Here is a 21,345-nt window from a genome sequence, read left to right as displayed (position 1 = left end):
AAACTGAGTGTATCTTAGATTAAATGGGAAAGCAGCCTTATGGCCATTTTGTAAAGTTTATCCAACATTCCAGTCTAGGATTTTTCTGAACTACCTTTTTTATAGGTGGTAATCCTGCCTATGTTTCAATTTTTCCAATGTGGAAGTCATTATTGTGTTAAAGAATTTGAGGCCAGGCGTAGTGGCTCACGCCTGTAATCCCAGCACTTTGGGAGGCTGAGGCGGGTGGATCACGAGGTCAGGAGATGGAGACCATCCTGGCTAACATGGTGAAACCCTGTCTCTACTAAAAAAAAAAATACAAAAAATTAGCCGGGCATGTTGGCGGGCGTCTGTAGTCCCAGCTACTCGGGAGGCTGAGGCAGGAGAATGGCATGAACCCAGGAGGCGGAGGTTGCAGTGAGCTGAGATAGTGCCACTGCACTCCGGCCTAGGTGACAGAGACTCTGTCTCAAAAAAAAAAAAAAAAAGAATTTGAAGCATCAAAAAATGCTTCCATATATTTTGTTGAGATCTGTGATTCTACAACATTTAGCCTTTTGTTCTTTTTCTCCCCTTTGAAGAAACATAGGATATGCAGAACATATCTATTATTTCTTCCCTGCACTACTGCTTTAAATAGATGTATAGATACCATGTCATTCCTTAGTCTACTCAAGGTTAAACATCACCAGTTGACTGAAGCACTCCTCATGTTATGTTTTGTTGTTTTCACTATCTTGATAGTACTTTAGTGCTCTCAATATTTTTACCAATGTCTGTTATACTATATGACTCAAGCTATAAACAATATCCTACATTGGTGTAAGTCTAGAAGTGAACTATTAATAGATGATATGAAACCTTTATTCAATTGATGCAGACAAAAACCACATAATAGTTTTAAGCAGTCTTACCATTGCCTCATATTGAGATTGCTGCATAATAAATTACCCCAAAACTTAGCCTGGTGTCACGGTGCCTGTCTGTAGTCACGGCTATTTGAGAGGCTGAGGTGGGAGGAACACTTGAGCCCAGGAGTTCAAGGCTGTAGTCTGCTACTATCGTGCCTATGAATAACCACTGCACCCCAGCTTGGGCAACATAGTGAGATATTATGTCTAAAAATAAATAAAAAATAATTTAGAAAAGTAGTGGCTGAGAACAACAATAAACATTTACTATCTCACACAGTCTGTATAGCTCAGGAATTTGGGAACAGCTTGGCTGGGTGATTCTGGTTCAGTGTCTCTCATGAGATTGTAGTTGACATTTCAGCTGGGGCTACAATCCTCTGAAAGCTGTCTGAGGCTGAAGGTCTGCTTCTAAGATGGCTCACTCACATGGCTGTCAAGTTTATTCTAGCTCAGTTTCTCACCAATGAACTTCTCCATAGGACTGCATGAGTATCTTCATGACATTATATGATGGCTGTCTTCTCCCAGAGTGATCTGAGAGAGAGAGAGAAAGAAAGAGATCCAAGCCACAATCTCTTTTATGTGCTAGCCTTTGAAATCACACATTGTCATTAACATAATACACTATTGGTGCACAGGTCAGCTCTATTCAGTATGGGAGAGGGCTACACAGTAGCGTGAGTACCAGAAAGCAAGGATTATTTGGAGGTCATCTTGTAGGCTGGCACTAGAGTCTAACCTCTATCTCCCAATGACTAACCTCCATCCCACATGCAAAGAATACTTACATATTCTCAAGACCATCAAAAATCTCGTTCCATTACAGCATCATCTCAAAGGCTACAATCTTGCTGTTCCAAACAGACCCAGATGTGAATAAGGCTTTTTGAGTGTGGTTCCTTGAGTATAGCTCCTTGAGTAAAATTCCTTGATCTGAAGATCTGTGAACTAAAGAGATAAAAAGTATGCTCTTCTTTACCCACATACACACCCAACATGTGCCATAAATAAAATAACCACTATAGACACTACTGTTCAAAGTGTGGAAAACAAAAGGCATATAAGAGTCACTGATCCATAGCAATTTTGAAATCTGGCTAGGCAAATATTGAACTAGTATTCATTCCTACTGCTTCCTGGGGATGATTCTCTATGACTCTTGGTTTAGACCTTTGAAATTTTGGCTCTATCTTCTGAACCAGCTTATTTTTCCATGAAAAAGGTAGCCTAGGTTTGCAGCTGTATATTTTTCCTAGTCTGGTTCCTGCCAGTAGAAATTTGGAGGTACAAAAGCCTCTTTTATTGTGTTCTCTTCAGTCCAACCTGTTGATGTTTCTAACAGGGAAATACTCTTAAAAACTTTGTAAGTCTCCTGTGAATCTTACTGGGGTTAATTTCATTATACAAAAGCCACACCTGCAAATCTGTTTGAAATAAGCTCTGCTCTACTTAGAGCCTGTGCTGAGGTTATTCTTAAGCTTCTTAGAACCTCTAGTGTGACTCAATGGTTCTCTGAGGTACAACCTTAGATCTTTCTAAGGCCTTAGCAAAGGATTTTATAACCACATCCTCAGCTTCATTTTTACACCATAGTTGTCTGACATCTGGCAGTGTCTGAGTTTGATCTTTGTCCAGAAGCCATTTCTTTATTTTAGCATTGTTTCCCATCTTGAGAAGCTAGCAATTTTCAAGGCCAGCAAGTTTCAGCTTCTTTTGGTTTGACAATCTGTCCTTTAGCTTATCTTCTTCTCTCTCACATTTTACTATAAACAACAAGAAGAAACCAAGTGGCACCTTCCAAACTCTGACTGGAAAGTTTTTTACCTAGATCATCCATTTTATTAGATACAATTTCCAGTTCCACAGTATTGCAGGTAACTGTATTGCTTAACTTTCTGCCACTGTATTAAAACTATCCCCTTTTCCTCCAGTTTCTGATAATGATTTCCTCAGCAGAAGCCTCCTCAAAGATGTCAGGCTTATTAATAATAGTCTATTGAAGACATCTTCAGCTGTCACTAACACTCTCTTCAACATCTTTCAGTTTCTGCCATTGCCTAATTCCAGTGCCTCTCCTATATATTTAAAATGTGTTAAAATGGCAGCAACTCACTTCCACATATATTAGTTGTCTATTCATGTGTAGGAAATAACCACAAAACTTGATGACTCAAAACAATAACCATTATCTCATTCCTGAATTTGATAGCTACTTAGCTAAATGGTTCAGGGTGTCTAATAAGGTTGGATTCAAGATATTGGCTGAAATTGCAGCATCTAAAAATTTGACCATGGCTGTAAATTCTGCTTCCAAGATGCTCCCTCACATGGCTGTTAAGTTCATGCTGGCTGTTGACAGGCAGCCTCAGTTGCTTACCACATGGACATCTTCTTAGGGCTGTCTGTGTGTCCTCATGACATGGCAGCTACCTCCTCCAGAGAGAGTGATCAAAAAGAAAGCAAGGCAAAAGTTGCTGTATATTTTACGTGCTATCCTTGAATGCCACACATCGTTATTTCCACAATATTCTATTAGCTACATAGGGAAACTTCATTCATTGGAGAGGGGGTGGGGCATGACATTGCAAGGGAATGTGAATTATAGGAGCCTGGAATCATTGAGGCCATTGTGGAGGCTGGCTACCATATTCACTGAAGTCCCTGATAATTTAATTTTGAGATGCTTCATTCCTTTTGGTATTAATTGATTTTTTGAAACCTAAACTGTACCCCAATCTATCATTAAGTTTTAGTTGTAGTTTCAGTTCTGTATTTCAACCTCTTCAGATTTTTTTGAATTTTACTTCTGTCATATCAATAATACTCTTGAGCTTTGAATTATTAAGCATGCTAAGTTATAAAATTTTTGAAATCCAACTTATTAATAAAAATGTTGCTAAACACTTGTGTCTCCAGGCCTATATACACTTACAAAGTTCATAAAATAAGTACATATATCTTTACCTCCACCATTATAGAAATGACACACACACTAAATTCAGTTTTTTGTTAGATATAAATAGGAGTCTAGTTCCCCCATGCACTATGATAATATAGTATACTAAGCAGTGGGCAACTCCAGGTTCACCAGGAACTCTAATATATTTTTTTAAAGACTAGATTAGTTATACTGACAAAAACCTTAAGAACTGAGTACTAAAGATTATAAGTTCTAAATTTTCTAATTTGGAAAACTGAAACTTATAATCGAATTGCTAGAGTTGTACACAAAATACTAGCCTCTGGCAAAATTATGAGGTAGGATAAAGTCATCAAGAATAGAGATGATATGGTTGTTTTCTCCCCTTGGATTTAGCAAGGTGCCTTATTTCCAGTAGATCTTTAGCAAATATTTCTTAATTGATGAACTTGTTAATAAATTATTGGCAGATTATGCCCTCAAGTCTCTTGGTATCTGTATTAGTCAGTTTTCACGCTGCTGATACAGACATACCCAACACTGGGTAATTTACAAAAGAAAGAGGTTTAATGGACTTACCATTCCACATTGCTGGGGAGGCCTCACAATCAAGGCAGAAGGCAAGGAGGAACAAGTCACGTCTTACATGTATAGCAGCAGGCAAAGAGAGAAGGAGCTTGTGCAAGGAAACTCCTCTTTTTAAAACTATCAGATCTCATGAGACTTATTCACTATAATGAGAACAGCATGGGAAAGAATTGCCCCCATGATTCAGTTACCTCCTACTGGGTCCCTCCCACAATACGTTGGAATTCAAGATGAGATCTGGGTGGGGACACAGCAAAACCATGTCAGTATCCAATTTCTCCTTCCCCAAAGAACCTTCCCTTGGCACCCTAAAAATGCCCCCAGTGTTCCAAACTGAGAGTATTTTAAAATTTCCAACTATACAATCAAACTTTGACTATTTCTGATAAGGAAAAAGTTGGACATTCTAAGAAAATTTAGGGATCATTTGTTGTCAATGACTTAATCTATAATAGACTATCTAATGGTGTAGATTTCCTAATAAAGCTGACAAATAAAAGTTTGAGGCAAGCTTCTGGCTGCCTTGCAAACCATAATAATTGTCATTTCTTGATCTCTCAGTAAGGTCAGTCTTAGATGAACATGTTGATTGTTTCATTCTTTACCAAACATCTGGACTTCCTGATGCTGGGATTCTAAAACTTTATTTCTTTTTAGCTGCCTTGCCATGAGTGATTCCCTTTCTTGTTCATCCAACTTAAGAAACTCCTCTGGAAATAAATAGCATTTCTGAGTTTTGTTAATAACCTTCTCATTCAGTCACATAAGTTCAAAAACTTGAAGTTACTTGTTCTTTCTCTAAACCCTGTCATCCATTATTTTGGCGGTCTTCCTCAGCGTTGTCTTCTTTTTTTCTCTACCATAATCCCAGTTTAAACCCTTTAGTTTAGTTCTTGTTGCAGTTCATCTGGCCATGTATTCTTGCCCCATTAACTCACTAAAGCACAGCATCTTTCCGTTTATTCACTGGTCAGAAACCCCAATGGCAATCCCATATCCTCACTGCCTATACAATAAACTCTAAACTTCTTAGCTTAGTTTTCTATGTCTGCCACATTCTAGCCACAGTTTAGCGTTCCAGACTTATCTTCTACTATTACTTCACACTGGATTATTCTTGGTTCACCAAACTCATCCCACATCTACCATCAAGTCTTGATTTTTTTTTTCTTTTCTTCTTTCTTTGTTTGAGATAGGGTCTCACTCTGTTGCCCAGACTGGAGTGCACTGGTGTGATCTTGGCTCACTGCAATCTCCACCTCCCAGGCTCAAGTGATCCTCTCACCTCAGCCTCCAGAGTAGCTGGGATTACAGGAATGCCAACACACCCAGCTAATTTTTGTATTTTTTGTAGAGATGGAGTTTTGCCATGTTGCCCAGGCTGGTCTCAAACTCCTGGGCTCAAGTGATCTTTCTACCTCAGCCTCCCAAAGTGCTAGGATTATAGGAGTGAACCACTGTGCCAGTCTTTACTATGCTTTTTACTCTGCCTGAAATGATTTTCTGATGCTTTTATTAAAACTCTGCCCGGCTGGGCATGGTGGCTCACGCCTGTAATCCTGTAATCCCAGCACTTTGGGAGGCCAACATGGGCAGATCACGAAGTCAGGAGATCACGACCATCCTGGCTAACACGGTGAAACCCCGTCTCTACTAAAAATACAAAAATTAGCTGGGCGTGGTGGTGGGCGCCTGTAGTCCCAGCTACTCGGGGGGCTGAGACAGGAGAATGGCATGAACCCGGGAGGCGGAGGTGGCAGTGAGCCAAGATGGTGCCACTGTACTCCTGCCAGGGAGACAGAGTGAGACTCTGTCTCAAAAACAAACAAACAAACAAATAAATAAATAAATAAATAAAACCCTGCCCATCTTTCAAAGTCAAAATCAAAAGAAATCTCAAACATGATGCCTTGATCATCCCAGCTAGAAGTATTCTCAATCGTTTCTGAAAGCCCATCATACTTTGTACCACTCCTAAGGTATTCACTGAATTCTAACATAAATTTCAGTTATTTGCCTACATGATTTATCTCTTCTCGTGTATTTTAAGCTTCCTGAGAGCATTGGTTACCATTTTACGCACAGTGGTTAACACATTTGCCTTACTTAAAAGTGGTTCTTCATGAGTTGGAATCATGAAATGAGTTGGCTAAGTATTATACATTGGTTTGGGGGTGCTGGGTAGGAGCAGAGTATAGTGTGGTTAAGAGAAAAACCTTTAGAGGTCAAATGATCCCAGATTTAAATTCAATTTTACTAATTCTTAACTGAATGATCTTGGACAAATTAATTATTAATCTCTTGGTACCTCAAATTCCTCATTGGTAAAATGGGAATAACAATGCCTATTTCATAGATTTGTTGTCAGAATTAAATGAGATATAAATTAGGTACAAAATACTTTTTTTTTTTTTTAAGACAAGGTTTTGCTCTGTCACCCAGGCTGGAGTGCAATGGCGTGATCACAGTTCACTGCAGCCTTGACATCCCAGGCTCAGGTGATCCTCTCACCTCAGCCTCCAGAGTAAGGCATGCACCACCATGTCTGGCTAATTTTTGTAGAGATTCGGTTTTGCCATGTTGCCCAGGTTGGTCTTGAAATCCTGGGCTCGAGCAATCCTCCTGCCTCAGCAATCCTCTCCAAGTGCTGGAATTACAGGCATGAGCCACTGCACTTTGCCAAAACACTTATCTTAATGAATAATTATGATTTTCTTATCCTCTATTGTGCCTAGCACAGAGTCTTGTAATAGTGCTCAACAACTTTTTATTAAACAATTTAGAAAACAAAAACATATTATTAATTTTGATACATCTTAAATATTACGTGTATTTAACAAGAAAAATCTTAGATATAACAGAGTGGATAGAAATGGCAGGGTAGATAATGGAAATAAGATGCTGCATTTTTTAAAGTGAGTGAGAAGAAATTTAATTTTTGACACAGACTGTGTCATCATCTTAACAACAGAATATGCTGGGAATTCCTTAATATTTTCTAATGGGAAAATTGGAGAAAGCCAATTACCTATTGTTAGTTCTAATAGTTCACATCTTAAATTACATATAAAAATGTTTAAATACTGAAGCTTATGGGAGGCCTGGGCAGGCTTCAGATTCTCAGCCAGTGGGGAATTTTGGTGCCAGACCACCCACTGCAAAAGTGAAAAGCTGGTACCTTTGCCAGTGTGGATATCTCTTCAGAGGAGTGCTCTAGGCTGTTGTAACCGTTTCCCCCAGGAAGACTGAGGGGAAAAGAATACATGAGAAATTACTGGACAAACACTGTCCAGGCTTCAAAGTAATAACCAAAACTGGAATTAATGCCCTTAACATCACCACTCTCCCTAACCTAAATCTGTTTACATAGATTTGGGATGACTTATTTTGAGTCTGCTTCTTTTGGGGACACAAACTTATACGAATAAAGCTAGAATTTCAAGGCAAGTCACGCTATTTAGTTATAGTTTGATTCAAATTTTTTGTTTATTTTTAATCATCTTTCTCAAAAATGTCTTTAGAAACATGTCATTCAAGTAGTAATGCTAAAATGGCATTTACATTTGAAATTCTATTTCATTTTTGGGGGATAAACTTATAAAAGCAAAAGAGACATCCAAATAGTGGTAAGTTAAACCTGGAAAAGGTGTGGAAAGGTGCACCTAATCTTTACTCATAACGTTTACATTTTGTAAAGACTAATATTTAAAGTATTTTATTTTAAAGATATCATCTCATCTATAATTAGGAACAGTGTGAAAATCTAGTGTCTTGGACTAGTGCAGAGCAGCTGTTTATGAAAGTGCCTGAAACATAATAGACCTTCAATAAATATTATTGTGTTGGCAAAAAAGCTTAACAGGTGTGGGTGTGTGTACACAACCCTCCTTCCTCACCCCCTCAATAATTCCCAGGCAGTGTTAGTAGAGGACCACTAGAAGATGAAATTTTTCTGCTTACACATGAGCATCTGAGGATCCCAAAAGACTATCTCAAATCCTGGCTTCAGGGGCACTTTTTCTTACTCTCTAGGGGAGAGACTATTTATGGAGGAGGGAGGGAACACTAGTCTATTGAATCAGGAAACCTTTTCCAAGTGACAGAAACCCAATTTGAACCACCTTAGGCAAAACAGGAAATATGCTGACCAGAGTAGCAAAATCTCAGGAAGGACATTTAACTGGACCTCCAGAATCATAGTAACGGACAGGAGAGAGAGCAGGACTCTCTCTCCCTCCAACTCTCATCCGCGCTTCTCTCTGAGTCTGTCTTAACAGAGACTAAAATCTTCTGCCCTGGAGAACCTGGACTTCTGACAACTCATCTCTTCATCTTGAAAAGCACTGCTTCTCTTTTCGAAATTATCATTTGAAGATTTCTGTGGAAGGACACAAAAGGCAGCCAAGCTCACGTGCCTACTCTTGTGAATACAGAGATCAGTTCTAGAATTGGCAGCATCCGTTAGAACAATGTAGCACAAGTAAAGAGAAGAACAGGATCCCCCGAAAAAGGACAGTTCTGTTTCCAGAAAGGGGGACGTGTTAGCGAGACAAAATAAGTATTTCTAAGATTCTATTTTTAAAAACCAGAATTATATTTACTAAATGTGAAACAAAGGTATCGTTTTCAATTGCTTTCTATTTTACATAAAATGTTTTTCTTTGCCTTCTAGTGCTTATCTCATCTTTCTTCTGGCACAAATGCTTTTCTTACACAGCATCACTAAGTCCTACCCCTTCCCTCCTCCAAATCTGCACTTAATATTTACCTCCTTGGACTTCAGGTAAAATTTGGTGAATTGATTACGTTTGTTTCTCTCTGTTTTGCCCAGAGTGCTATTAAAGTGGTAGCGGAAAAGAAAAAATAAATAAAACCCAAAGTGCAGAGGAGGAGAAAGACCATAACAGATGAAAAGTGATGAAAAATTTGGGAATATAGAATGCAGGTGGTGAAGCAACAGATTACCCCAAAACGTAGCATCTTAAAATGATAAATATTTGTTATCTCATCCCAGTTTTAAGGTTGAAGAATCTCACAGCAGTTTAGCTGGGTATTTCTAGCTCAGAGACTCTCAGGAGATTGCATGTACATTGTTTTCTGGGGCTGCCATTATTTGAAGAGCTGGAGAATCTGCTTCCAAGCTCACTCACATGGCTGTTGGCAGGAGGTTTGAATTTCTCACCATAAAGCTGCTCATGAAATACTAATTACGATGGAAAAAGCATAATGTTAATAGAGAAGCCATCAAATAACTTTTAAATATTAAAGTAATGAAGCAGACACCACCTTAAGTAATGAATTAACATAATCAAGTATTGAAAAATCACTATGTGTGCCTCCTGATATGATGGCAGCAGTATGATATCCTGAATATCATAAAAATATATAATCTGAGTCTAATCATGCAAAAATAGCTCAAAGGGCAAGCTGTGAGATGCTATGAAATTACTGATCTCTAATCTTCAAACGTGTTAAGTTCATAAAAGTGTGTTAGGTGCTTTGATATGGTTATGGAAACACACAGGAGGGGCATGTTGACCTAACCTAACACCAGAGTGTCAGGGAACATCTAAGCTGAGATCTGGAGTTAGCCTTAAAAAGGCTCAAAAGGGGTGGAGAGAAGCAAAAAAGGAGTGAACAGGTCATAATGTACAAGGCCAAGGAAAAAAATCACTTGATCTTATGCCAACTGATATATGTGTATGTGTGTATATATGTGTATATATACATAACCATACATATGTATATGTGTATATTTTTGTAATTATATGTATATATATAAAGAAGGTATGTGTATATATGTGTGTGTGTGTGTGTGTGTGTGTGTGTGTGTGTATCCTTTTCTTAATATCAGCAAGGTGGCTGCTTTTCCTATCATGTCTAAAATGTCACGTCAAACTGCCTTGACAAGTTGTCCATTGCTTTAGTGTAGGAAATGTGCACTGAAACACATGTGAAAGAGTAAAACATCTTTACCTTTGATTGGCTGGGTTACTATAATCTCTACCCTTTTCTTTCACTACTCATCTCATAAGATAACTAGGAAATACTGTTTTCATAGCACTTTTAATTTATGAGTCATATTTTCTAATCACATCAGCAGAAAGTGATACAGAAGACTAGCAATTCTTTGGTCCTGTCACATTGTGCATAACTTGAGTCCTATTCTAGTTCTGCCTCTGACATTCATTACCCAGGCAGCCTGAGGCAAGTTACTTCTGAGAATCAGTTTTCTTATCTGTCAAATAAGGAAATAATATTATCTACTTTATAGTATTCTTGTGAGAACTGATTGAGATAATATTAATATATAAAAGGCACTGGCGCAATTCATGGCTCATAGAAAGTACTCACCAAACTATCTTCTGCATCACTGTATATTGTTATACTTAGAAATGGTTATGAATAAAATAAAGGTAAAACATGTTAAGAGTACTGTGAAAATAATATTGACCCATTGCTTTATGAGAGTGTAGACAATTTTTTAAATTATAGTGACTGAGACAACCAAAGAAAATGTGTCAAATCTGTTACCTTTTTGTGAGTTTCCAGTCATCTTCCCCCTAGGTTTCTGGAATCTCCAGCCATCTACCTCTCCCTGCAATGCCGACCCGAACTAGTGGTTTTCCACTAGAGACTGGGGTCTTTGAAAGTTCTGCAGCCATTGCAAAACCCACTGCATTAAAATTCATTAAAATTTCTCTACCATTCCAGTCCCTATCATTTTATTTATTTGTTTGTTTATATATGTATTATTTACTTATTTAGCACAATGAGGTGAAACTTTTTTTTTTTTTTTTTTTTGTATATGTTAAGAGTTACCAAAATGTTCCATGGATGTTTCATCAAAGGTAACACCATTCTTCCCACTGTTTGCAGTGAAGTGTGTCTAGTTTGTTGTTTAGGTAACAGCTGGAAAGTAGAAGTGGATATGGTTAGTGTTCTAAGGAATATTCTACCACCCATAAGTTCATCAAAAATGTGTGAGGCCTACTGGACAAAAATGAGTAGAAATAAAAATAACTATAACTTGTTTGGTCTGTGACCCTAATCAAAGTCTGATTGGGTTAAGTCATTCTTTTTCTTTCTTTCTTTTTTTTTTAGACAGAGTCTTTCTCTGTTGCCCAGGCTGGAGTGCAATGGTGAGATCTCAGCTCACTGCAACCTCCATCTCCCGGGTTCAAGCAATTCTCCTGCCTCAGCCTCTCAAGTAGCTGGGATTATAGGTGTCCCCCCACCACTCCCGGCTAATTTTCTGTATTTTTAATAGAGATGGGGTTTTGCCATGTTGGCCAGGCTGGTCTTGAACCCCTGACCTCAGGTGATCCACCCGCCTCAGCCTGCCAAAGTGCTGAGATTACAGGCATGAGTCACCATGCCCGGCCTGGGTTAAATCTTTTTTGTTGTTTTTGGATAAATATTTTTAATTTCTTAGGTTTTCATGTCTCTAAGAATAAAAAAAAAAACTTTGTCCATAATATATTTTGATACACTATATTTTACTACAAATTGTGAGCAGTGAAATTTTAAAAAGCATAAAGTAAAGGAGAATTGGACATCATAATCCCTTAACTAGTAAAATGACTCTAGAAAATTACGAGCTGGAAACTTCTGTTACCTATGTGTCTCCTACCTTTTATACTTCCCTTACCACACATATTCCCGAAACTAGATTTTTCAAACTAACTTTATTTTGATAATATATTAGGAAATACTAAAATTTGTTCAGTATCTTATGAACCCTGATCATGATTCACCATCCTGAAACTGCTCTGATGTAGGGAAGATGCTAGCAGTGTTGAAAAACATTATGATGGAATTTCTGCTATAGAATTCTTTTACACATCTAGTTTGTTGGGAAAAGGATTAGAAATTAATTAGAATTAAGCTGAGATTTAATTTATGCCAATTCAATAGATTTTAATGTCTTTGAACTTTTGTTTTTGTGAACAAAGATTTTAATTGTAACATTTGATCAATAGGCATTTATTGAACATCTACTCTGTTACAAGGTATTGTGCCAGGCCACCACAAGAAGCCAAAAAAAAAAAAAAAAAAAAAAAAAGACCCGCAAAATCTTAACTCATAATAAAACACCCCATATGGTAATTGCCAAAGGAGTAATATGGATGAAAGTTAGTTTGGGAGTATGGGAACAATAATTGCCCAGAAATAAAATGAAAAAGTAAAAAGGAAGAGAGTCATGAAATTTAGAATTAACCTCTAAGTGAGATTATGGAAGAAGTTAGAAAGGAAAAGAAGGAGCCAAAGGAGGGTGAAATGTGGCAGCCCTTCTGTGAAGTTAAAGATATGTTTCAACCAAGTTCTAATCTAATGAGTAGCAGGATGACAATGAAGGTGTTTCTCAATTGTACAAGGAAGATACATCACAATAAAATACTGCCAAGCCAATAGAAAGAGTATATAGCACAAGAAAAACAGATGCATTTGTGTGAAAAGATGTGTAGTTTATATACTAAACTTAGTACATAAACTTTATGTACTAAAAAACAGATGCATTTGTGTGAAAAGATGTGTAAAGTTTAGTACATCAACTTTACACACTTTTCAGTGTTTTCTTGGAACACATGAATTTGACAATGCGTGTGAGTCCACAGATGGTAGTTTCAGGGAAGGAGGAGCTTTCAAGGTGAGAATGGCAAACTGGAGATTTCTCACTTTGGTGGTCATAATGCCAACGGTCATGTTGCCTGGGTGAAAGAAGCCTGCTCACTCACTCTCCCAGCCTCTCCAGCATGCAGTGGGGCTTTATTAAAGAGTGTGCACAGTCCTTTTTGTGCTCTGAAAAGACAAGCTATACAATATTGCATGCTTTACTTATTCTACCTGAAACTTTTATTGTTCATAGAAGCACTCCGTATTCATAAGTACAAATGGTTTACAGGTAGACTCTTGACTGAAAAAATAATGTATCATATCTGGAAAAGTGAACACTACAAACCATCTGAAGCCTTAATTCAAAAGAGAAGATAAGCGGGGCATAATCCAGGAGCAGCCAAAATTCTGGGGACAGTCGCCTGTTGTAGAAGAAGGGCAATAATAAAGGAGGAAATGAAGAAGGTAGAAAATAAAGGGAAAGTAAAGAAAAGGAATGGAGAGAGAGACTTAAATTTCTCTCATCCATGAAACTGTGTTGATAGCTATTCCTAATCCCCCATTCTCTGACAAGGCATTTTGTGTAAATGCAGGGTCCAGCAGAGACTTTGTGTTGCCAGGCTGCTCCAGCCACTGTGGTCTCATCCTCTCTCCACCTCCATGGTGGCACCCCACCCAGATTCCTTTCTTGTCAAACTTGTTTCCAGTCACCCAAGCCCTCTAGTCTGTGACCTCTTGGTCAAACTGTCTGTTACCCAGGACACAAATAGATCGAGGGTGTCAGATAACATGGTAATTTGGTGGAGGAGAAGAGGGTTTGAGTGAACACTGCAATACCCTTTAGAATACTCCTTTCCCCAACTACTCAAACCCCTAAAAGTAAATTGCCCTTTCTCCATCTACGTTTTTCTGTTTCCAAGTCACTGAAAAGCAGCTGAGTATGTGATTCATAGTTCTTTGTATTTATTTGCTTCGATGCATTCATTGTCTCTCTAGAGCTAACTTAGTGGAACATTTGAGTCAATTCTATTTTTCTTGGGAGAGTGGAATAACATCAAGTTGGGTGCTGATGAAGTTGAGCTGTATTGCTCTATAGGAATGACATAGAGTACTGTGTGCACTGAAGTTAGAGCAGTGACACTACATGAAGTGATGAACACTCTGTAACCACATCTTAAACAGAAAGCCATTTTCACTGAGAACAAACTGATGGGTGATGTCCAATTAGTACACATACACAGCACTTGTCACATTGTTGATGCCTGCTGAGACTCTGGAAAGCCTTGTTTACTGCATGTCTCTGCTGCCACCCTCCAACCCCTGCCAGAAATTCTCAGGATCACTACACAGGCTGTGAACACACTGAAGCAGGAGGAGTGGCCTTTGAAGAAGCTAGGATGTGACCTTGAGAGTAGTGCAACGATGCAGAGTTCTCAGCAGACATGCACACCACCACAGCCACTTTCTCACACCCCTAAGTACAGAGATTTGAGTGAATGCTCTCAGCAAAACTTCTGAGAGCAAAACTTCTGAGAGTAAATATATATATATTTACGAAGAGGTTATAATGAGTCAGGCATGCATTTAAATAAAACTATTTTGTATAAGAAAAAAACGGTCTTCTTAAGAGGTACAGGAATTGCTCTGTAGGTTGATGGGCAATTCCTGAAAGACCTAATAACATCACATCTCCCTTTTGCTTGCACCCACCTTATCTCAGATTTTTCTTCAATTTGCGGGGGGTGGGGGGCGGTGGTTGTGGAGGGAACAGAGGTTAGGCAGAGGGAGAGAGACAGAGATACAGAAGAAGAATCATCTTCCTATTCAGGAATTTGCTGAGTGCCTGAGTCAGTAACGTTTCCAGGTGAGGGCACAGGAACTTAGGATGTGCACTGTCTTGAATTCTTCCTTCAGCTCTGTTATCTTTTGGTAAATTCTGTATATTTTGACTGGGCACGTGAGCCTAGCACATAAGTCAGTGCAGACGTATCATTTTACTTTCCATTACTTATGTTTAAAGAAAAAACAAATAGGTCAGAGTCGGAAGGAGGCAGGATCCAGACCAGTTGTGGGTGGGATCGGATGGGAGCCTAGGATTTCAGCGCAACCTCAAGCCAGGACTTCTGCGAGGTCTCAGGTCCGAGGGCTCTTGCTGCCACTCCCCACCCACTGAGCCCTGCCTCCCGGGATCCCACCCCAGGCGCCAGAGATGGCAGCAGCACGACAGTTCTTGGCCCTGTGGACAGCCGCTCCTCCTAGACTCCAGCTTTCCCCCACTAACCTTTATAAGAGATGAAAAGCTGTTCACACTTTCTCAAGTGTGAAAGAAAAGGAAATGCTCTTGTGTTCGAAGCCCTGAACCTCAAACTCCTCAAGGAGAACGGTTGACTCAGCCACCCCCCTCCTCCAGCCCCTCATTTGTCCTCTGCTTCCTGCGGCGGAATGGTCCTTGATAAGCGGCCTCCAGAAGAGTCGGTACTTTGGGCCAGGGACACGGCTTGGGCTGCTCTAGGTGCAGAGCTCTCTATAGGTCCTCTCTCCCAGGACCGGATAGATGATTCATTTTTATACGTAACGTTTTACCCCAGTCTATAGCCGCAGCTGGTTAATGTTCAACCCCCGGGCTTCGAGAGGCAGCTCCAAGGAGGCAGGCAGGCATGACCCGTTTAAGGTATATGGCTGCTCAAGGCCGGAGAAAGGGTGAGAAGGGATGTGGCAGGGGGCTCCTCCCACCCTGGACTCCCTGGGTGGACTAGAAGAGAGCAAGGAAGCTGTCACATCTGTGGGCCAGCCTGGCGCGCGATCTTTGGAGGCGCAGCGGCAAGGCAGGGCCAGGGCTGAGTCCAGACCGCCCACGAGGCGGCCCGCCAGGCCGGGAGCTGCGGCGCGTGCGGGGTCGTCCCGAGCGCAGGCGCCAGGGTCCCCGCTTAGCCCCAGCTGGACCCCGCGGGCGGTCGGTGCAGTTCTAGCGTGTGGGCTGCTATGCCCTGCCTGAGGCTTCGGGCTAGGGATGCGGGCGGGAAGTGGGGGTGCGGCGGCAGCTGCAGATTAGATTCTGGTTTTGTTGGCCGGAGGGACGCGCAAACTTCGAGTGCCGGGCCAAGAGGGCGACCCCGGAGGTGCGTAGGTGGCCCTCCGGGTTCCCGCTTCTCCTACTGCCTCTGAAAATACCGTCAGGGTAAAGGGAGACAGGCAGTAACTCTTACCACCACCGCCCTTCCCCCATGTCATTGGCCAAAAAATGAACATTAAGATAAAGCAGCTGTTTTAGTAAATGGAAAGCGGTAGGACGAGGTTGTAACTGAAACCCTGTTTAGACGGCCAGTGAGGTCCTAGGAAAAGCCGCCCCTGGGGGCACGTTCAGGTGGAGCGGCTGTACCTCGGGTCGTTCTAAGGGATGGACTGCGTGGTCCCCACGGAATTCATGGGTCCAAAAGGTCCTGGTCACCTGTCCAAATATCCGTACCCTGGCGCATGGCGGATGACAAGATGGCCCGGCCACCCAGAGGAAGGAGGATCCGGGATGGGGAGCTTCGCGCCGGGAAGCTGTAGCTCAGAGCTGCAGCCTAGCATTCGCAAGAGAGTCTTCTTCTTCTTTTTTTTCTCTCGTGTTCAAAGAAACAGATAAACAAGACACCGCCTCATCAGATAAGAACGTCTCCCTCGATGTCACGGATTTCAAGAGGTAGCTGGAGAAGCCGAAGTCAGGAGTGTCTTGTGAATGAGCATCGCCCGAGGCCCAGCACCCACAGAAGAAGGGTTCTATTTTACTCTACTTTGCTTGATATTATTTTATTTTCTAACAAAGTGATTCGTAGTCTGCAACCTCAGGCTCTGAGAGGGAAAGCCCATTTCTTAGCGCTGGGGATGGCTTGCAGAGCCTCCACCTCTGTCCTCTCTCTCCCCTCAATCCCCCACCCCCATCCATCCCCTGAGCCCGCACACAGCGGGGTGAAGCTGTCAGGGAGACTAGTGGGCAACCAAATGCGGGCACCCCCTGAAGCAACGCCGAGAAGGCCCTGCAGTCGATCCATACTGCAGGAGGACATAGAAAGATGCCATGAAGTTCTATTGGGTGCAGCAAGCCGCTCCCCACACACACTCCCTGTGATACGTGCCCAGAGAAGCAGAAGCAGTTTCGAGGGCTGTTGACACACGCAGAGCGGGGAAACTCGCCCAAGAATTGGGCTGCCACTGGTCTGAGTCCCAGGTCACATTCAATAAGCTGCCCACCGCTTTCCGGGGGACAGCAGGGATGGTTCTAGATCTCATCTTTCCAGAGCGACGAGGATAAACGTTCCTGCCCAGGACTGTGTGCGAGGTTGTGCCGCACTGCTGCAAACTGTCAGCGAAAGCAGAGAGGCTTTGCTGTTTCTGCAGAGAGGAAGCATTGGCAGAGGGAGTCTGGCTGTGAGGAATCCACCCCCAGGCCTTAGCGTGGGTACATCAGGTCCCAGCATCAGCGGGCCATTTCCTCAGTTGCATGAATGGAGGAAAAACAAAACAAAACAAAACAAAACAAGACAAAACCTTGGCTGTGGACAAAGAAAATAGGAGAGGGAGAGGATGGAGGAGAAAAAGAGCACGAGGGAGGGCAAACACCTTAAACATTTTTTGCCTGAAGACTAGAAGAACTAGGTCTGGAAAGATTCATCAAGGTCCCAGGGTGCAGACACCCACCCTGCCCAGGGAGAGGCCAGTGTGTCTGCACTTCTGTTAGTCCTTCTGAAGGAAGGAAATTTAAAAAGCACCCCCCGCTACCACCCAAAAGTAAACACTTTTACCATGTAGTCATTACATGTTTTTAAAATTTTTTAATTGTAAGGAATCTGGATGGCTTTTATAGCCATTCTTCTGCAGAGTAACTTAAGCTTCAAATAGCTCCTGTTTTCCACAGCTACTACTGAACTGTTAGCAATGTATTGTTACAAAAGGAGTAGAAATGATTTTTAAAGGTAATTAAGTAGATTTAAATATATCTTCAATGGGGTATTTCATTTCTTGCAGGATTTCTCTAATCTTCAAACAAAATCTAAAATCAACATTTACTTTTTAAAAATGCATAAAATACTCAGCACAGAAGTGAATGAAGTTATGCATCCCAAACACAGTAAATTCTGTTTTCTATCTTTTCGGATAGACAGTCAACAATGGGAAGTCCTCCCTTTGGGGAGGGGGCAGGGAAGGGTGGGAGGGGCCAAGGGTGATAAATTTTTAAGATTAGAGTAAAATTTCCCTGGGCTCATCTGCTAGAACCTGAAAAGATAAATCAGTTACATGTTTACAATGGTGTTTCTACTTAACCCTCTTTAAAAAAACTCAAATTACCATTCCCTCAAGTTCTGTTAATGCAATTGTTTGGGAAGCTGGGGAAGAAAATCTATTTTTAAAAAATATTCCTTCTGATAATCTGCTAACAGAAATTCCTCTCGTTTACTTCCAGACTTCTCCTTCAGTCAGCCATGTTTCTTGCTTCCCGGTGCGCTTAGATTAACTGCAGTTCGTCAGGGGGTTTATAAATCAATCAATAGGGAGTCTATATTCATAAAGGCCTCTGATCTAATTACACACCCTCCTTTTTTCCCCCTCTCTAAAAAAGTTAAATCACGGAGCCAAGGACTCCCAGGGTAGCTCCGTCGATTATGGGCGGCCGGAGGCTGGGGAGTCCCAGCGACGACGGCGGGGGCGCCCGTGGATTAGGATGTGGATTGCAGGACAGACCTTTGTTTGGTCACATTCGCGACAGGGATTGGGGGAAGGGTCGTCCTCCTTCGGAATCACGCTGGATTTTTATAGACTCGCCTTTAAAGGGCTCACTCTTCACAGGGTTAATTTATAAGGCTTTCGAGGAATATTAGGACTTTGAAGACATTGTTCATATTTTCCCATTAATTTTTTTGTTACACTCCTAACCCCCACCCCTACACCCCCCCGCCCCCCGCTTCAGCGCCTAATAGAAAGGGAGTGGGGGTGAGAGAAAAAGCAGGGCAAGGAGGCGAAGAGGATTTTGCCTTCTAATCAAACTGCTTATTCGGCCCAGGCTCTCCAACATATTTTTAAAAATTAAATTTCTAACCAAGTCGTAAACACTAAAACTCAGATTTAGGAATTGGGAGGAAGTTGAGACAATCATGGCCTGTATACACACCTTTTCCCAGGTCTCCACCAATCTGAAATCGGTATTAGCGGAATGAAGAATTTGGGGCCTTGGAAATTTTTTAAGAGGCTTACTTTTTTTCTTTTCTTTTCTTTTTTTAAAAAATAAAACAAAACCCGAGGATAGGCCAAAGACACCGAGAGAAAAAAAGGTGCCTGAGAGTAACAGGTGAGGGATGGAAGGGGGTGGCGGGAAGAAAGCCCCCAGACGGCGGATCGCCTGCGCGGGGTTCCTGCCCCAGGCCTGGCGAACTTTTGAGCGCTCAAGGAGCGGGGCGGCCGTGGGCTGAGGCCAGTGAGGTCTGGGAGCCTCCGGGCCCAACCTCGAGCTCGCCATTTTTGAACTCAAGCGGGGGAGGTTGGTGCTCACGCTATAGATTATGTTAAAGGTTTCTTTAAGCACTTTAATACACAACTAGCTCAGAAATCATTAAGAGACCTAGAGAAGAAGAAAAAATACCCTCACACTCACCGGTAATAAGTGTTGACATGCAGCAAAAATCGATTGAGTGGAACCGAGGTGGTGGATGCAGCGACGGCTGGAGGGGGACCCGCTCAGGGGCGGGAGGGGCGAGGGGACTGACTGCACCGGCTCTGGGAGCTAGGTTTCTCTCGCAGGATGGGAAAAGAAGATGCGGAAAGGGGCAGGCGGCCTGCAGGCTAGCGGGGATGAGAGTTGGGGGGAGAACAGAGGAGAGAGTAAAATTATTCCTTTTGGAAGTCCAAGGGAAAGGAGCTGAGGTGAGAGAAATGGCCTCTCTTAGGTCCCAAGTCTCCGCCCCCAGCCTGCACCACTCAAGTCGGGGAAGTGACAACTCTTCCTAAACCTCGACTTCCATTTTTTGTTTCCTGCAGATTGATTGATTTCCTCGCGTTGTTCTAGTTCCACAACCAAACTAGGCCGAGGTACACCTCCTCTACCCAGAGCTCCCAAATCACTCACCAACCTGCAGGAGAATCAAATCCTCCCGGCAGGTCTCGTTAGCGCTTCCAGCCCCCATCCCCAAATCCCCTCTTCTAGCTCCTTCCTTCCCCTCCCCGCTTTGCCCCTCCCCGCCCCCCTACCAGGCTGAGAGGCGGAGGTGCCAGGACCGCAGGGCCCTGCGGCTCCAGAAGCCAAAGTCCGCCCGTGGGGACCGTTTTGCTCTTCACTGCTCTCAAGCGAACAACATGGACGGAGGTGACCCTCGTCCAAAGGGCTTTTATCTGCCCCCAACTGCTGCGTGATCCCTCCGCAAGTCGGAGGCAGAGCTTTAAAAAGAAAGAAAGTTAATGTGCGTTGAGCACTGATCTTAAATCGGGGACATTATCTGCGATCTCTTTAAGTGGCAGCAGCAGTTTCTTGCAGAACAAAGACTCAGTGTCTGAGCTCCAAAAGCTTCTAGGTAAAGTTTCATTCAGATGAAAGCAACTAAAGCGCGAAAACAATGATATTCTCGGCTCCAGAAAATCGGAGGTTACTTTTTGCTCTAAGTTCCCCAGCGTGGTGTTTGTTCTCGCCCACTCTGGTTGTGCGCGGGGTTGACAAGCATAACAAAAGATCTCAGCACATCCCTCCCCCTACCTCCACAACGACCCTCGTAGCGCCATGAGGATGAATTCTCTGGGACTAAGTGGTATGTGCTTCTATTTGTTATGAAATCAAATTTCACATTTTTTTTAAAGCTGAAAATCGCTGATAAAGGAGGATCGGGTGCTTAAAGTTCATTTAAACACTCACACCGGACTCATTCCCTGTTTAGATGTCAGAGGATGGGAGGGAGGGCCAGGGCTGTAATTCATCTTGATTTGCTTCATTGTCCTGCAGTTTGCAAACTATAATCCTGTATAATTTCAGGAACAAGCAGGTTTAGAATTAATGGGTCAATATTATTTAAAACAAAACACCGGGAGCATGACCTTTGCCTCAACTACATATTGCTCGACAAGACTCAGGAAACTCCACTCTAACCTCTCAACCCCTGGACTCTTTGAGAAACTGAAGCGCTGTAGTTATTAGAAATCGTCTTTGTTTCTTTTAATGTCTCCAAAGGATTTGGAAATAGTAATGCAATATAACATGAAGGATCTCTCTACTTAAGCCTGAAAGATAAACGTGGAGGCCTAAATATTTTGAACTGGAGATGTTTCCTTGTAAATTTATTATAGATGTATTCCTCCTGAGAGAAA

At 41.9% G+C, this 21,345-nt stretch overlaps 2 long non-coding RNA genes across 7 annotated transcripts in view; one reads left to right on the top strand and one right to left on the bottom strand.

Moving 5' to 3' along the window:
* The window catches only part of LOC139362341 (uncharacterized), a 31,156-nt gene that overhangs the window by 6,121 nt on the left and 3,690 nt on the right, over positions 1 to 21,345 (top strand). The window lies entirely within an intron of this gene.
* LOC105486245 (uncharacterized) lies at positions 829 to 20,168 on the bottom strand. Of its 6 annotated transcripts, XR_011621084.1 has the most exons (6): positions 20,120 to 20,168; positions 19,649 to 19,836; positions 11,227 to 11,316; positions 3,274 to 3,329; positions 1,685 to 1,844; positions 829 to 1,430 (listed from the first exon to the last, which is right to left on the bottom strand). It is a non-coding gene; the product is annotated as an uncharacterized lncRNA (long non-coding RNA). The 6 variants fall into 6 exon arrangements; XR_011621081.1 differs by lacking the exon at positions 20,120 to 20,168 and having other exon boundaries at positions 19,649 to 20,110; XR_011621082.1 differs by lacking the exons at positions 11,227 to 11,316; positions 20,120 to 20,168 and adding an exon at positions 4,396 to 4,547 and having other exon boundaries at positions 19,649 to 20,110.

This window comes from Macaca nemestrina, chromosome 3, assembly GCF_043159975.1.
Source record: "Macaca nemestrina isolate mMacNem1 chromosome 3, mMacNem.hap1, whole genome shotgun sequence".
Classification (NCBI taxonomy): Eukaryota; Metazoa; Chordata; class Mammalia; order Primates; family Cercopithecidae; genus Macaca; species Macaca nemestrina.
This window is presented reverse-complemented; position numbering and strand designations above follow the sequence as displayed.